We start from the raw sequence: 18,027 nt of genomic DNA, 5'->3' as shown, positions 1-18,027 counted from the left end.
TGGCCTGGAGCCATCAGGCCATAGGTAGCCGATGAGATGCCATTGGCTCGCTGCCCACACCCACTGGATTTTACCTACCCAGGTAAAGTACCAGATATTCCCATTCCTGGGGTCTTCCCACAACCACAGACTCACAAGTATTGGGATACAAACACCCTAGCTCCCTCAACCTTCAGGGGATCCCATGGAGCACGTGTTTTACACCATTTTGCAGAGTTCTCCCCATGGGCTCACCTCTGGTCGCTGTTGGTGATGGGCTGAGAACACCCCATTCATGGGATCCGACCCTTCCCCATCTCAGGTCCCTGCTACCCCGACAACGCTTGCTTCTTGTAAATAAACTACGTGCACTAGAATGCTTCCCTCAGAGTCTGCTTCTGGAAGATTCCAAACTAAGACCCACCTCAGATGCCATAGAAGATAAGGAAAGACTTGTGGATGAGGGGTGGGGCTACAGCACCCATCTCAGGCAGTCTCCACACAAGAGGTCCTCAAGCGGCCGGGCCTGTCTGCCACGTGCATCTTCTTCACACCAGCCAGTTTGACATCTCAACGTTCATTTGGTTGACTTCATCCTCACGCTGTGCTGTGCAGTTTCCCATGGTCCAGGCTCTCCCTTGCCTGGTCTTCAGCCCACTGTGGCTGTGTACAGAGCGTGCCACACACTAAGCCTTCAAGCCTTACAGCTGCATCCAACTCCCCAGAGATAGGGAGGGATGGAGGCATGCTCTTCCCCTTATCCTGCTCACTGTCGTCCTCACATTAAAAATCCAGTGACTGGTCCTGTGCTCTCTTGGCTGTTCAGAGCAGGCCATGGGCAGCTTCGGTAAATATAGGAAAGCTCAGGGTAAACCTGTCCACTGGTATTTTCTCCAGCTGTGCAGCACTCTGAAGACCTCTGTGGATGGGCTTGGCCAGTCCTCCTGTTTTGAACGGAGGGCTCCCAGAGCACCTGTGTTTGCACTATGGAGCAACCCAATGCCCCTTGAAGGATGTCGGAAGCCTGACTCCCCTTGCGACCTCCAAAAAAAGGCCACATATGCAACATCCAAATGAGACCCCACACCCCAAACAAGAAGCCCTTATTCTGGATCAGACTTAATCTCCAACCTTTCCTTCAACTGGCTGCTCTCAGATGAATGGTGATAACTTGAGAGAATTAATCAGTTAATGATTCTACAATAATTCACAGGTTAAAAGAAAGTAGCTCTTGAGAAGAAAAAGAGTTGGAACTCTGATTGACCCCAAATGCCCTCTGAACCAGTGTGGTGTGGCTGCTGCCAGGCTCCTTGAGTCTTGGGCATCACCTGGGCAAATGCCCTAAGAGGAGGACATGTCTCTGTAAGGATGCGTGCTTGCATCCCTTGGTCGTGAGCACCGCCCCTCTGGGAAACATGACCTCCTACTCTGCGATGCTCAGGGCTGAACATTCCAGGTGTAGATGAACTTGAAAGAACTTCAGATGTTTAGACAAAAAAAGGAAAGTCACAGAGTAGACGGCATCTCTTTCTAGAGCTGCCCTGTCACATCATGACCCTGCCTGGTGCCCAGGCCAGAAGAAACACAGCCAGCAGGTGGACACTTACATCAGCTGTGAAGTCTCTCTGAAGCTACATCAATTACATTCCCTGACTGTCCATCTGGTAAAACTGCCAAAGAAAGAAATGACAGTAATTGCCAAAGCTTGGTTTTGTCAACTCAGGCTTGTTCCCACGATAGCTTCTTTTTTCCTACTTGTAAACACAGCAACTATCTAATGGCATCTTCTTAAACCTCATCTGTGATTGCCGTCAAACCCACAAGGAGGTACCCCGCATCTCGGTCTCCTGCATCTCACTGAAGCTGGACTGGCTTGACGTGTTTGTTCAGCCACTGGTGCTTTGCTTGATCTTCATGAGCCTTCCAGTGTTCACAGTCCAGGTGCAGGGAGCTTCTTGGCCAATGTTCCCAGGATGTCCTCTGGGCCACCATACAATCTCCCCTCATTTTCTGAACATTCTGCACTGCTTTTACCAATGACAAGGTTACTCCCTGCTGTCTGAAGACCATTCCCTTAAGTGACAATAGGAGCAAACTCGGAACTGAGGAGAACTTCATGTACCACCATCTCATCGGTGGCCCCAAACAGGACACTTGAACAGGCATGATACGTTTGCTTGCCTAGAACATTTAGAATAGTGTTTTCTCCTTTGGCATGTTTTCCAGGCCTCATGAAGAACCCACCTCTGGGACACACTTTGTGGAGTCTGTCTTCAGTGGTCATAACCATTGTTGTCACTACCCTCTTTCAAGCTCTCCTCAGAAGAAAGACTCTGACACTTTTTGGTTAACTTTCTTTTTTTTCTCCTTAATGTATGATGACACAACCAAATTGCATTTTATCATGACTTTCCAGTGCTCTTGTGCTCCCTTGTCTCCCATGGTCTCTGGCCGCGGTAGCCTGCCTTCTGGTCTTGCCTGAGTGTGTTTGAAAACTCCTTTGTCACGGCCGTGGCTAATGGGCTCTGATTCCCTCTTCTGATCCTCACAAATCCTCAGCAACAAGACGGCTTCTCCAGTTTCTAGTGACCTATTTAATTATCGATTCCCTTTTGTCCTGTGGAGCAGTCTCTTCAGATCTTCTACTCTTTGGTAGACAAAATTATCAGAAAGGAAATTTAAGGACATGATTGGATAGGACAATGCAGGGATGAGATAAAACCCTTGTTTTACTTGCTCTTGCAAAATGGAAAATTCTGTAATTCTGTGGGTCACGTATTCTCCCTTCACTTATGCAGACGTATAAGGTAGCCAAGCACATGGAGGCATATTTTAAACTTCACAACTCTTATCTGTTCTTTTTCCAAATGACTACAGAAATGGAACTTTCCCTCAATTCCCTCAAGTCTTCTGTGGTTTGTAAACAAACAGCAACTGTGTCCCATCTCTTCACGGTGTGGTTTGCCAGAGTGTCTCTGATGTTTTGTAAGATATTCATCTTTGAGTCAAGCACATATGAGTTGGTTTCCCATGGGTTAATTGGTTCTCACATCATTGCAAAGATTCATCTCTAGACTCAGGGATCCTTCAGGTCAGTTGGCAGCCAAGATCAAATGGCTGGGATTTTGGTCAAGCTGGCATAATTGCAAAGTTATGATTTGATGCATCTCCTCTGCCCCCAAAACATAGCAATAGTAGATGAAATACAAAAAGGAGAAAAAAAGAAAAGACAATGCAGGGCTCAGAAGCAAGATAAATCATGCTTTGTGGATCAGAAATAGCAGAATGCTGAACTGTAAACAGGGCTGAGACCAGGGCATCACTGGCCTCCAGGCACAGGGAGCAGCAGTTGCAGGAGTTTGGTTCATACAGGACAAAGGTGACTAAAAACGCTACACGTGAGATGTGGCAGCAGAGTCAGGCTACAGAGTAAAGTCAGGGTGTGGCATGTGACTCTTCCCTCTTGTACAACAAAGCTGCACATCACAACACTGTGAACTGCTACTGCAAGCCATTGTGAAAATAAATGAGCAGAGAAGCAGGCATAACTGGAAAAGATCTCCAGCCAGCAGCTACATAAACCTGTTCACTCACTCACTCACTCACTCATTCGCTCACTCACTCACTCATTCGCTCACTCACTCAGTGATTGGAGCTGGTGTGGCCTCAATATCATTTCAAAACTGAGGCCCTGTACCACCTTCAAAGATTTGGTTCTGGATTGGGGATCCAATGGCAATCATGACACTGCTGGAAGGCTAACAATAGAAGGAGAGAGAAGTAAACAACAGAACAACAGAACCAATTGGACAAATTACCTCCCAAACAAAAATTCAGAACATGTAAGGACTATTAAGGCTTAAAAATACAGCCAACGAAATCAATAATTACAACAATGATTTACGCTAGGCGAAAAATCACTCTAAAGAAACTAAAAGTAGTTTGAAATAATTATATTTTATGTGCTCAAAAAGACAAATGAGGGTATATAATGTCCATTAATAATTAAGAAAGTGGAAAATAAAAACAGAAAGAAATGAAACAAACACAAATGGGTATACAATGAATCTATAATAAATCTTAGAAATGAACAGTTAATTAAATTGAAATTGTAATAGAGTTACCAATTCTATGTGAGAAGCAAAGAGGAATATAAGGCAGCACTGTGGAATTCAAATGAAATGCAGCATGGAAAAACAGATAATTAAGGCTCAAATATGAAGTTGAAAGGAATTTTAGAAAAAAATAAGGGAATGATGGAGAAGCAAACCTGAAAGGTTTACAGATTTGATGAAAAACATGCACACTTTAAGTATTAAGTGGGAAAAAATAAACCCATACTTAAATTAATCATAGTGAAAATACAGATCAGGAGCAAAGAAACTATCTTTAAAACCACTAGAAAGAAAGATGAATTACCTACAGAATAATTAGAATGAGAGTGAATTTCTCATTATCAATAATATATGTCAGAAGATAATGGAATGGCAATTTCAAAATGCTGTGGTAAAATTAAGGTCAATCCAGAATTTTATACCCAGCTAAATTATCATTCAAAATTTTAGTAGACCATATCACTCATTCAAAATTCTCCTTGGCTCCACACCTTACCACTCCTCTCAGGGTGGACTGTCATATAGCCCATTCTAGTGACTTGGGGCCTGGTCATGTGATTTCCTTTGGCCAACGGGAATTGAGAGGAAGTGAGGGCACACCTGTTCTGAGCAAAGGACTGTAGGAAACACTGTGTGTCTCTGCTCATCCTTTTTGATGTTCTGCTTTCCACAGTGAGAAGAGCATGCTCCAGAAAACTAGTGCTGCCTCAGCCTGAATCCTTGTATCAGCTTGTAAAAATGCCAACAATCAGGCATTTTGCAATTCATTGGTTAAACGTGACCACTACTCAAAATTAAATTATATAACTCACTTTTAAATAAATCCTATTAAAAACAAAGGTAATAAGTATTCAAAATCCATCATTTTCCAATTATGTTTCCATACGTTACTATCATCTGTGTTCTTGAAGTGTTTTTGGCCCATCGTGTCTGTGTGGCGGGAGTGCTCTGTCATGCTGCACTCTTGTTCATCTCCTCCCACTTCTGTGCTCAGTATTGCCAGGTGAAGAGCTTAAACTCAGAAATCTGTCATGGTGGGAGCATTTACACCACAGAAATTGGTAAGTGCCACAAATCAGGGCTTGGTTTATTATTTCATTGATTGTCTAGGTAGGAGAGTGATGGAAACAATGTTAACAATACAGATTAAACAGAAACTTGTGTTTTATCTGTAGCTGTTACATTTGGAACAGCACAAATAATGAGGAAATATTATTCCAGTATTCCACACTATTATCTAATTCAGCAGTCTCTCAGGTTATAGTTTTAAATTAGAACAAATAACATGCAATTCCTAAGTTTTGCTGTTTTTGATCTTTTCCATAAAAAACACCAGAAAAATGAGGAGAATTTTAGAAATTTTCCTGAGCCTAAGAAGCATATACCATTTCCATTTAAAATATTAAAGTTATATTTAACAATCTCATGTATGTTTTATCTAAAATAGTTTTAACACTAATACTACTATTTCCAAAATATTAATGAAGATAACTTGCCAAATGATAATTAATTACCTCCATATGTTACCCTGTCTTCCCTAGTGAGCTGGGTCTCCTGGAAACACAGCTCGGAAGTGACACTCTAAAGTCTCCCTTAAATGAGACAGATATTGAATGGAGTGAATGGCAGAGGAGGAACATGGGCAGCTGGGATGGCTTTGGGGAGAAAGCACAGCAGTACTGAAAAGCCCAGAGCAACTCAGACACATGATCCCTTGCTAGCTGTTTCACTGTGTACATTTGTGTAACATACGCGCGAGGCCACTGGCCCAGGAGAGTGTATCTGGGCATCTTGCTGGTCCTGTGCCATGATTTCACAACAACTTTCTCTGCCTCTCATGCCTGATTTCCTCTTTTGGAAAAGTGATCCATGCTTTGCTTTTACAGTTTTCCTGCAAGGAGAAGTGCAAGGATCCCCAGCCTCCAGACCACAGACCAGGATGACTCCATGGCCTGTTGCAAGCTAGGCTGCCCAACAGGAGGTGAGCAGCCAGTGAGCAAAGGATTCCCACCTGAGCTCCACTTTCCATCAGGTCACCAGAGGCATTAGACTCTTACAGGAGAACAAACCCTATCGTGAACTGCGCATTCAAGGGATCTAGGTTGCGTGCTCCTTATGAGAATCTAATGCCTGATGATCTGAGGTGGAACAGGTTCATCCCAAAACCATTCCCCCGTCCTGCCGGTCCATGGGAAAATTTTCTCCCACAAAGTCGGTTCCTGGTGCCAAGAAGGTTGGGGACCATTCTGTGCATGTGTAGGGGGAATGTGTATGTGTTGTGTGTGTAATGTGTGTATTGTGTGTATCATATGTGTGTATATATTGTGTGTGGTATGTTGTGTGTGTGTTGTGGGTATATGTTGTGTGTATGTGTGGTGTGTATGTTGTGTGTGTGTGCATGAGTTGTGTGGGTTTGTGGGTGTGTGTTGTGTGTGCATGTTTTGTATATGTATGTTTTGCATGGTGTGTATGTTTATGTGTGTGCATATGTTATGTGTGCTGTAGGTATATGTTGTGTGTGTGGCCTCTGTGTGTTGCGTTCATGCATATGTAGTGTGTGTTGTGGTTACACATTGTGTGTGTAATGTGTATGTTGTGTGTTGTGTGTATGTTTATGTGTGTATGCATGTGTCTTGTGTGTGTTGGGTGTATGTTGTGCGTATGTGTGGTGTGTATGATTTATGTGTGTGCATATGTTGTGTGTTGTGGGTGTATGTTGTGTGTGTGCATGTGTTGTATGTTCTTTGTGTGGTGTGTCTGTTTATGTGTATATGTGTATGTCATGTATGTTTTGAGTGTATGTTCTGTATATGTGTGGTGTATACGGTTTATGTGTGTGCATATGCTGTGTGTTGTGGGTGTGTGTTGTGTGTACATGTGTTGTATTGTGTGTGGTGTGTATGTTTATGTGTGTTTGCATGTATCATGTGTGTTTTGGGTGTATGTTATGTATATGTGTGGTGTATATGGTTTATGTGTGTGCATATGCTGTGTCTTCTGGGTGTGTGTTGTGTGTGCATGTGTTGTATGTTCTTTGTGTGGTGTGTGTTTATGTGTGTTTGCATGTGTCATGTGTGTTTTGGGTGTATGTTATGTATATGTGTGGTGTGTATGGCTTATGTGTGTGCATATGTTGTGTGTTGTGGATGTGTGTTGTGTGTGTGCATGTGTTGTATGTTCTTTGTGTGGTATTTGTGTTTATGTGTGTATGCACATGTCATGTGTGTTTTGGGTGTATGTTATGTATATGTGTGGTGTGTATGGTTAATATGTGTGCCTATCCTGTGTGTTGTGGGTGTGTCTTGTGTGTCTGCATGTGTTGTATGTGTATGTTCTGTGTGTGTTGTGTATGTTTGCATGTGTGTGTGCTTGTGTTATGTGTGTTGTGAATGTATGAAGTGTGTGTGTTTTTTGTGTGTATGCATGCCTGCTATGTACCAGCGGTCATTTTAGGTTTATATCCTTCATTCCACTTAATTCCATTTAGTTGTGAGATGGAGGAAAATGATTTTACAAATTAATATAGAAGAGCTCTACAGACTACAGTCAACTGTGGGAAATGATTCATTTTTATTCCTCCCTTTTTTCGCTGTATCCATAGGGTCTATAAAAGGCAGGAGAACAGTCTGTCCGCATCTGTCTGTGAAGGATGGGGTTCTATTACTGACCTAATGGACAGGCATCTGGCAACCCAGGCGCCCTGGCTGACGCGGGCATTAGCATTGCTAAAGGAAAGATAATAGTTATTATTCCTGCTCTATCACCTCCCAGCTGTGTGCATTTGGGGCAATTGCCTTCCCCTAAAGGACACAGTTAGGACCTCGGTGAAGTGGGCCCTATTTCCGGAGACCATTCCAGGTTGGAGAGCCTCTGGTGGATGGGATTCCTTTGGAGAAATGACAGCACATGTTGAAACTGCAGAAGCCAGCACAGGAGCCTCACGTTGGCATTCATTCAGAATCTCAAGTCTGGGTGTGAAGGCTCCCAGGTGGGCAGGCAGAGACGGCTGAGAGACATGTCAGGTGTCCTGAGCCTTCCAGCTCCCCCGGGAAGTCAAGGAAAGTGCTGGTCAGACGTGCTCTCTGGAGGTCTCCAGAGCCAGCAGGAGCTGCTGAGCGTCTTCAGTTCAGCTGGGCTGAGCCAGGGTCCCACCAGGACTGGAACCCGAACACCAAGCCTCCATCTTCACTAGAGACTCAAAGACACCCCAGCTGAGTATGCCCCTGGGGTCATCTGGTCACCTGCCCCGGCCCTGTGCACCCTCGGTCCAGAGAGGAAGAAGCCTTGTCATGCCCAGAGGGGCTCCAAGTTGACTATCTAGATACCAGGAGCAGCCAGTGTGCCAGCCTGTGATTCATGAATTCTTGTCCCTCAAAGGCCAACAACAGTTTTTTTAACAAACAAATGAGTAAGCCAATTAATGCAGCACAGCCCCTCATCCCGGGCCATGTGCATCAGAACCTGCCCTGACACTGTGGCACTTCATGCTCCAGGGCCAGAATCCAGAACACTAGAGCCCAGAGCCCAGTAGCCCAGGTCTTAGTAGCGCTGGTTTCTAAGGAAGGTGGGAGTCCAAGCAGGGTCCGGGTCCTGCTCACACAGGTAAGAGGAGAGAGGAAAGGGTCGAGCTCCTGAATGGGCTGACTTCCGAAGGTTCCATTTGGTCAGCAGTTTCTGGTAAGCAGAGAGGGGCAGGCTGCACAGCCTGCCGTGTCTTCCCCTAACGCCTGCCTCACCCCTCAGCTCCCTGTGCCGAGTGACACTCAGCCAAGAGCCACAGGGGAAGGGAAGCTCTGCATGCCAGCAGGCTCAGCCTCCTTCCAGAAGCCATTTTCCTCGTAAGCATCACTTCGTAGACTACATCTGCAAAGGTCTGAGTGCCCAGAGTCTGTCTGAAGTCTCACCTGTAGAAGAAGTTACTCAAGGCCAGGAACATTATTTTCTGACCATCTCAGACTCATCCTGATGCAAACATTTGAGTGCACAAAATGCAAATTAGGACAGAGTCCCGGAAATGTCTCTCAGCACCACTTAGGATTGAGGTTATAAGCTCTGCAGTTTTTAGAGTTCTACGAGGAGTTAGCCGAAATGCTTCTCACATGAATTTTAGGAGGCTAAAGGGAAATCTTCCATTGTTCAAAGAAGAGCACGTGGCTTTGGAGACCCGAGCTCCAGAGAGAAGGAGAATGGGGAGCTCCTGAGAGGGACAGGGGAGTCCCAGAAAGCAGAAAGCACTCGCTTTCAGGCCATGAGCTGTTTGGCTGGAGCTGTGGTCAGGGGATTAATCACTGGTTAAGCTCGGCGAAGCCTCAACTATGACTCAGCGCCGTGGGCAGCCAAGACTCAGCTCACGCCCCCGTGACCACCGAGCCCCTCCCCTCCTTTCCAGACACACTCACAGAGATCACGCCCTCCTTTGCTCAGCAGGGCACCTTTAGCAAACACACACCTATTTGCTCAGATTCCATTAATAAAAATGGAATCAGGCAGGATCTGCAAGCTGAGGCTCCAGGTGGAGCCAAGTCCATGTTCCCTGACAGAACAGAACTGATGTTTGTTTCCATCTAATTTCTCAGCCCATTTTCTTTTTATAATCAGAGCTTTCTGTGGCAGAAAAAAATTCCATGCAGAAACTGCCAGTGGGAGTGACGTCCAAGGCCCACTGGACATCTGTGCTGGCCTGTGCTCACAAAGAGGCCCCTGGCTCTGAAGGAACAGAGTTTCTTCTAACAAAAGCCCAACGTGTCTGCAAGGAGGATGCTCTCCAGAAGTTGGAGACCATCCTGGCCAACATGGTGAAACCCCGTCTTTACTGAGAATGCAAAAATTATCTGGGTGTGGTGGCATGTATCTGTAATCCCAGCTACTCGGGAGGCTGAGGCACGAGAATCGCTTGAACCCAGGAGGCAGAGGTTGCAGTGAGCCAAGATTGCACCACTGCACTCCAGCCTGGCAACAAAGTGAGACTCCACCTCACAAAAAAAAAGAAGGACTGTCTCTAGACTGTGAGATTTAAGAGACAGATTTGACATGAGCAAGAAAGTATTCCTGTTTAGAAAGCTAACTCCATCATGCTCAGTACATAAAGTTAATTTCAGTCGACTACATAACTAATAACTCCCCAGATTAAGTGCTTACAGAGTCCATTTTCACATCTTCACTAACTAGGAAAGGGCTGAGCTGGGCTATCTCTGTAAACTCAGGAACCAAGTGCAGTCCTCTGCTCTCACCTCCACCTCTAGATGCTTCTGTTCTCTCTTCTCACAATGGCCAGGCTGGTGGCACACTGGCCATAATCAGGTGCAAGCTCCTGGATGAGTGTGATGATGGGTCCGTGGGGTGGACAACTGTTCACCATTTTCTTACCGATTGCTTCCCAGGGACAGGGCTAGGGGCTGCAAGCTGAGGCCTGGCTCAAACTGGAGTCACCCATTCTACATTGGGAACGTTGTTTAAGAATTCAGGCATTGCTTGGCATCCATGGGATGAGGACTGCAAAACCTCCACCAACGACCAACGTACTGTGCAGGGGCAGTGAGCAAGTGGCTGGATGGGTAACTGACTGGTGTCACTTCCCCGTCTCCTTCTGTCTGGCCCATGAGACCAGTGGTGCGGACAGCTCAGGTCTCACAACAGCATTTGATGCCTAACTTCTCGTGTGGGCTTTTGGGGGCACCAAAACTCAGCTATGGGTTTCTTAGCAGCAGGAGGAATTGAAGAAGAAAACAAGCGGACCCCCTTTGGTACCTTTCTCAGACCCTCCACAAAACTCATGGAAAGCAAGCACAGGAAGAGAGCATTGATTTGCCCAAAATCCCCCCTTTTACAGATGAGAAAACAGACCAAGAGGAGTAAGTAATTCCCCGGAGGAATCGATAGGCTTCTTGTGTTGGAGCCGAAACCAGCTCCAACATCAGATTCCAAGCCTTTCCCAGAGGACATCCCCTGCCCCACAGTCTGTTTAGTGACACAGCCCATGCCCACCCAGCTTGGTTCACCCTTCACTGCCATGGCCAAGGTACCAAATCCAACAGGCAGTCTCTGATCTCCCTGCAGCTCTTGCCACAGCCTCCCTGTGTCCTTCCACAGCAGGTGGTGCGGTTTCTCCTAGGACTCCTGGCCACCCTGGTGCACGATCACCTCTCCCGCCGACTCTGCTGAGCACTCTGCCCGCCGCCGTCCTCTCCTCTCCCTCTCTCCTCACTCTGCTCCTTCTCCCGGCTGATCTCATCCCCTCTTGAAGCCTGGACTCAGCCCATGGGCCCGTCAGCCTCACACTTCTGCTTCCACACGCAGGTCTGCCCTGAGTTCCAACAGGTGCTGGCAGCGTCTACTTTGAAATGCCTTGGAGACATTTAATGAAAGTGCCCAAAAGCAACCTCTTGGAATTCTTCTCCAAAATCATCCCCCCTCCATCCTTTGTAGTTCATGCAACACTCAGTGCTATTGTTGCCACGCCCACCCTGGGCTGCTCTGGGCCAAGGAATTCCTGAATGACCAAAAGGACAGGGCCCTGGCCCTGTAAGCTACCTTCTCGACAAATGGTGTCACTCTGCCTAACATCCCCCTCTTCCTCGTCACATCCTAACACCCAAACCTGCAACAAGTCTTGCAGAATCTGTCCCAGCCTGGCCTCTCCCATCCCACCACCCTTCCCATTGCCACTGACCTGCCCCACCACCCTCTTCAGCCGGGACACACTCATTATCATCCAGCGCCCTTCCTGCCTTCCATCTCCCTGGTCCCCAGCACCCAGGACCACCCTCAGAGAGGCAGCCGCTCCCATGTCCTACCTGGAAGCTGGACGGCTTCCTACTGCCTGAAGGAAATCCACACACCTAGCCAGGGCCCCAGGCCTCTGCTGCTGGGCCCCTGCCCCCACTCCCACCTGCTCCCCAGCCTCCCTCAGCCATGCTGGACTTCCCCAGCTCCTCACATGAAACCTGCTTTCTGGCCTCCAAGACGTTGCGGGTGCAACTCCTTCTGACCTAATCATCCTCCCGGGTCTCTGCCCTGCTGCCTCTGTTGCCTCTGGGGCTGGATGGACGAGGGCCGGTCCTCGAGGCACCCTCTGACTCCTCATCTGACGTGGGTGCTGCCTCACGTTTTTCCATCACGTCCTGACCATGCTGTATGGGGCGTGTGTGCGTGTTTAATATCTTATCCGTCCTAGTAGACTGCAGTTCTGTGAAAGCCAGGATGGTCTCCATCTCCTGACCTTGTGATCCACCCGCCTCGGCCTCCCAAAGTGCTGGGACTACAGGCGTGAGCCACCGTGCCCGGCCATCTGACATCTTCTTACCTCTATTTCCCCAAGGCACAGGCTGGAACCAGGACACCGAACTTCATCCACCAAGTCGCATTCACACAGACCCAAGCTTTGATTTACAACCAGCCAGCAGCCTGTTTCTCTAGAAGGGGCTGGGGAGGAAGGAGGACGCTGGCCGAGCTACTGTTCTGCTAACTGAGAACTGTAGAGGGCACTCCACTTAGTTCCGCAAATACAAATAACCAGCTCCATCAAGCCTGTCAACCTGCAGTTTGTTCTAACCAGTGGTAACTTCTGATGGTAAATGTGTTTCCCGTTCTCATTCCCCTGCATGAGAAATGTGCCACTCGTGAAAAAACAACATGTGTAGGAAACAACGAAGGGTCACGTTCACGAAGCCCCTTCTATGTACAAGGCCCTGGGCTAAGCCCTTTCTGTGACTTTTCTAAGTGAATCCTTACCCAAACCTGCTAAGGAGATGCTGCTACTAAGGACGTATTGTGAGTAGCCTGAAACCTCAGGCCAAGAACTATGCGATTTATGGAAGGTGGTGGAATTCCTGAATATGTCGTGGACATGACCACAAAACGCCTTTAACAATGACCAGATGTTATGCTCTGCAAGCCTCTTATGTCAGTCAAACGCTTGTAATCAACTTGTGTCCTGAAAAATTATTTTTGTTTTCCTCCTCTGTCTACGTGCCCATTTGTCCCTAAAGTTTATAGGCGGAATAAATGTCTAGTGAAATCTTTGACTTTGCATGCAATGATAAATTTACAGATAAGTGACAGCTGTGCAGAGGCAAAGCACTGCTGTGAATCCCCCGATAACTGCCATTTATTTTATGTTGCTAAATGTTCAAGTAAAAGCCTGCATTTTAAACAGCATCTGTAATGACCTCAGAGCTTTACTTCCCTGAACAAAAGTAAAAGAGAAACTCTCCTGAAGCCACATCTTGTGTATTTGTAGGAGGATGCAGAGGAAAACGCCAGGATTGCCTGAGCCGGGTCGCACGGAGACCCCGCTAGCACCGCGCCCTTCCTGCTGGCCACGGGGTGGCAGCGCTGGTGATGGCCTGGCAGTGCTGCCAGCCGCAGGCGGGGGGCGTGAATGGTGACAAGGTGGGTGCTGAACATGGAAACGCGAGCCAAGGACCACTCATGGAGAGGCAGGGGAGGCACCTTGATTCCCTTACAGTTGAGAACAAGGTGAGGGACTGGTGGGAATCGGCGGTGTGTGGGCGCACGGGGCCAGGAGCCGGGCTGGGATCCTGAGCGTGGGCCACGTGGCTGTGCGGGTGCCTGGCAGAAACGTGGCCAGACCTCAGGTTTTTCCCCCAGAACACCCGTGGGAAGCTTGGGATGAAGAAAAGCAGACAGAGCCTCAATTACAGAGTCAGAAGGGAGAAGCCAGCCTCACCAGGAAGACATTGGTGGGAGGTGTTTGGAGGGGCCCCTGGCTCTACTCAGGCATCCCAGAGGGTCCTTGGGGTGGATGTCGATGGCAGCAGTGTGTGGGGCTTGGGTGTCATCCCATGCTTAAGCTGGGCACACCCCTGCTTCGCCAGCTGACCCCTCGTCCTGCCCCCAACCCCTGACCCTCGTGTGTCCACGTGTGGCAGATTCCCACCAGTCCCTCACCTTGTTCTCAGTTGTATTTGGGCTTTCAGCACAGGCTTCACTCCCTGGGGGTGTGTCCCAGCGATCCCTGGCGGGTCAGAGTCTGGGTCTCCAGCGTCTTCAGTTCCCTCCACCCACACTGCAGTCTTACTTTTCTCATGCAGCCATCTTAACCTCTGAACTATAGGCGTGAGAAGGCAAGAACGGTAGCCCAGGACGATCTGAGAGGGAAGTAAATTCCATGAAACACGAGGGAGGAGGCGATATTCTGACTTGCCCATAATACAAAGATATGTTTTTCTAAGGTTTTTTTTTTTTAAACTTTAAATCCCAGGATATACGTGCAGAACATGCAGGTTTGTTACATAGGCAAACGTGTGCCATGGTGATTTGCTGCACCCATCAACCCATCACTGAGGTTTTCACTGAGGTTTTAGGCTGTGCATGCATTAGCAATTTTCCGGATGCTCTCCCTCCCCTCGCCCCCGCCCCACAGGCCCGGGTGTGTGTTGTTCCCCTCCCTGTGTCCATGTGTTCTCATTATTCAACTCCCTTTTATGAGTGAGAACATTGGTTGTTTGGTTTTCTGTTCCTGTGTTAGTTTGCTGAGGATGATGGCTTCCAGCTTCATCCATGTCACTGCAAACGACGTGATCTCATTCTTATTTCTGGGTATATACCCAAAGGAATATAAATCATTCTGTTATAAAGATACATTAACGTGTATGTTTATTGCAACACTATTCACAATAGCAAAGACATGGAACCAATCCGAATGCCCATCAGTGAGAGATTGGATAAAGGAAACGTGGCACATACACACCATGGAATGCTAGGTTTTTCTAAGTTTTAAAATTGTTCTTTTCACAACATCAGTTATGAAAAGATGTGTGTGTATCTATGATTATAAACTTACTGTGAAGGATAATACAATTTGAATGTTCTAAACAGACTTGGGGGAAAGAAAATGCATTGTTTTAATAAAGATATTGGTTCCCAAGGTGACTGACTAGGAAGATGAAGCTAATTTGGATTTGCAAGGTTGAGTATATGAGAAAATAAATGCCATCATTTTCATGGTCATATCTTCTGTAAAAATTTTGCTCTGTGATATTCAAGAACATCACTTTTATGTTAATAATTATTATAATTTGGCTAATTTACAGACAGTAGTGTATTTTATCCAAAGATCATAAATTTTAATATTTTGTTTGAGAATGAGAGGGATAACTAGAAAAATTTTTAAATTCAAGTATAGAAAATTAACATATTTGGGTTTTCTCTCTATACTACTGTTTATTTCATTTGGAAAAGGGCTAAAATATAGTCTTGATGGATGATTTGTTTTTATTAAAGTGACTTAGATTTACAAAGTACAAAATGGTACTTAAGTACAACACAGTTTTGTCCTTGGTAATCTTGCCAATTAATAAAGCTCCAAGGTTGTCTAATCTATAATTTCTGAAAAATACCGACCACATTAATCATTCTCCAGTGTTTTCAAACAGGGCCTATGAATGAAGATACAGCATTGATTAAAAATGTTAAGTACTGTGATTGAGATCTGTGCCTGACACCGAATAACCTGAATGACTCTTATTTTCTACTATAGCCACTGCCACTGCTACTACTACCAGGAAATAAAAGCAACCCTGCTGAAATCAAGGGCCATTGTGTCTCTTAGACCTGTAGGTGTGTCTCAAAGTTTTAGCCTAAATAGACCACAGAGAAGGCACAGCCCACTGATTCTAAACTTTTAAAGATCTATTGCAATCCTAAAACAGATGAATAAGTAAAATTTGAGCACGTAGTTTTAAAATAAGCAAACATGGTCTCTTAGCATTTCACCAGCGTACTTACATGGCGGCAAAGGCACCTCTGTCCACCATTCTGAGATTTTGTTCAAGCATTAATGTAAAGATAATGGAGTAATTGCTCAATGGGGCATTCCCAGAAGGTACAGTGGTTCAGTTTGCAAGAAAGGGATGCATGGATTCCTGCAACGCTCCCTACGTACATCAGACCTTAACCTTCCTCTTTGTGATCTGTGGCAGCTTTTGCATGCAGTTGTTAAATAAATCTAAACATGCATTGCATTGGTTTTCCCAGCGAGTGAAGGAAATTCTCATATGCCCAGAAAGAGCCTCAATGAGGGAAGATACAGCTGAGTCTTCACGCAATATTGGGACATCCCACCCTGCACATTAAACCCCATACATAGTACCTTGTCCCACACAGATAGCCTCAAGACAGGCTCAGAAAGTCCCAGGTTCTATGTGTACCACAAAGAAGCCCCACTCCAGTGAACCCCAAGGCCTCCAACACCGGGGTCACCAGTGCAAGTAGCATCTTCTCCTTCATCTCATTCACCGATGTGAGCTGTGCAGAGTGAAAAAGGAGCACTTGCAGTCTTTTCTGCCCATGCACTCAAAAGGTGCACAGGAAATTTCTAATCAAAAAACTGATTTTGCATCATTGATTCATTCCTGTGACTTGGACAGATGATTCCTCAAATGTGTAACCATGGAAAACACAAATATTTCAAACACAAATAGTACCACATGCGATGTAAAGATACATTTGTCAAGACAACCGCCTACCAACGGGTCCTTAAGCCACTGTAAACTGAAAATATGTTCCATGTAACACATCTAAGCCTTTAAGCACACAAGGACTTAAGTTTTTTGAAAAAGCATAGCTCATTTATGAATATACAGTCTATACTCATAAAATGTGTGTGAATAATGCTTCTTCCCATCTCTTTTTATTTTCTCTCTGAAAATGCCAAACTACCCAGAAATTCACATAGTCTGGGCTGCCTTTAGTACTTAAAATCTTATTCAACTTTGGAGTATGACGTGGTTTGGCTGTGTCCCCACCCAAATCTCATCTTGACTTGTAGCTCCTATAATTCCCCCGTGTTGTGGGAGGAACCCAGTGGATGATAATTGAATCATGGGGGCGGTTTCCCCCATACTGTTCTCATGGTAGCAAATAAGTCTCACTAGATCTGATGGCATAAGGGGAAACCCCTTTTGCTTGGTCTCTCATTCTCTCTCATCTTACCGCTGCCATGTAAGATGTGCCTTTCACCTTCCGCTATGATTGTGAGACCTTCCCAGCCATGTGGAATTGTGATTTTATTAAACCTCTTCCCTTTATAATTACCCAGTCTCAGGTATGTCTTTACTGGCAGCATGAAAAAGGACTGATACAGAGTAAGAGACAAGACCTCACACTCTACCACCACTTACTTTCCCACGATATTAACTGAGGTACCAGACCACACAACAAGATTTTAGAAAACCAACATATTAAGAGTAAACACAAAAAGAGACTAATGGATGATTTCAGTATGGTATCTGAAAAATTTGGGGAAAAAAATTCATGATGTAATATACTATACTTAAATTACATTAAATTAAATTGTGTATCTTATATGTACAAATTACATTCAATTTATAAGAACGATTTTTGTTCATTCATTCATTTATTGTAACTTGGTGTTTCCTGGTTGACATGGTCACGTTTGAGACAAGCTGGGCTTAGTTGAGAAAAGCTTTGGGTTATTTCACCCTCAAGCATTTTCCCTTGAAATGTGTTGATTGACAAGTTAGTGATACTATGACTCCAAAAGACATATCCCCCTATTGTAAATTAGTTTCTAAATTCCAGGCAGATCTTCAGCCTTAAAGTCTCTCACTAGTAAGTAGTACAAATTTAAAATAAGACAAAACAAAAATTATACTTTTTTTTTTGAGACAGTCTTATTCTGTCACCCAGGCTGGAATACAGTGGCACAATCTCAACTCACTGCAACCTCCACCTCCCAGGCTCAAGCAATTCTCCTGCATCAGTCTCCCTTGTAGCTGAGGCTACAGGCACACACCACGACACCTGGCTGTTTTTTTCTATTTTTAGTAGAAACAGGGTTTCACTGTATTGGCTAGGCTGGTCTCAAACTCCTGACCTCAAGTGATTCACCCACCTTGGCCTCCAGAGTGCTGGGATTGCAGGCAGGAGCCACAGTGTCCAGCCTCTACTT

The sequence above is a fragment of the Macaca nemestrina genome, chromosome 9, assembly GCF_043159975.1.
Source record: "Macaca nemestrina isolate mMacNem1 chromosome 9, mMacNem.hap1, whole genome shotgun sequence".
In the NCBI taxonomy this organism is placed as follows: Eukaryota; Metazoa; Chordata; class Mammalia; order Primates; family Cercopithecidae; genus Macaca; species Macaca nemestrina.
This window is presented reverse-complemented; position numbering follows the sequence as displayed.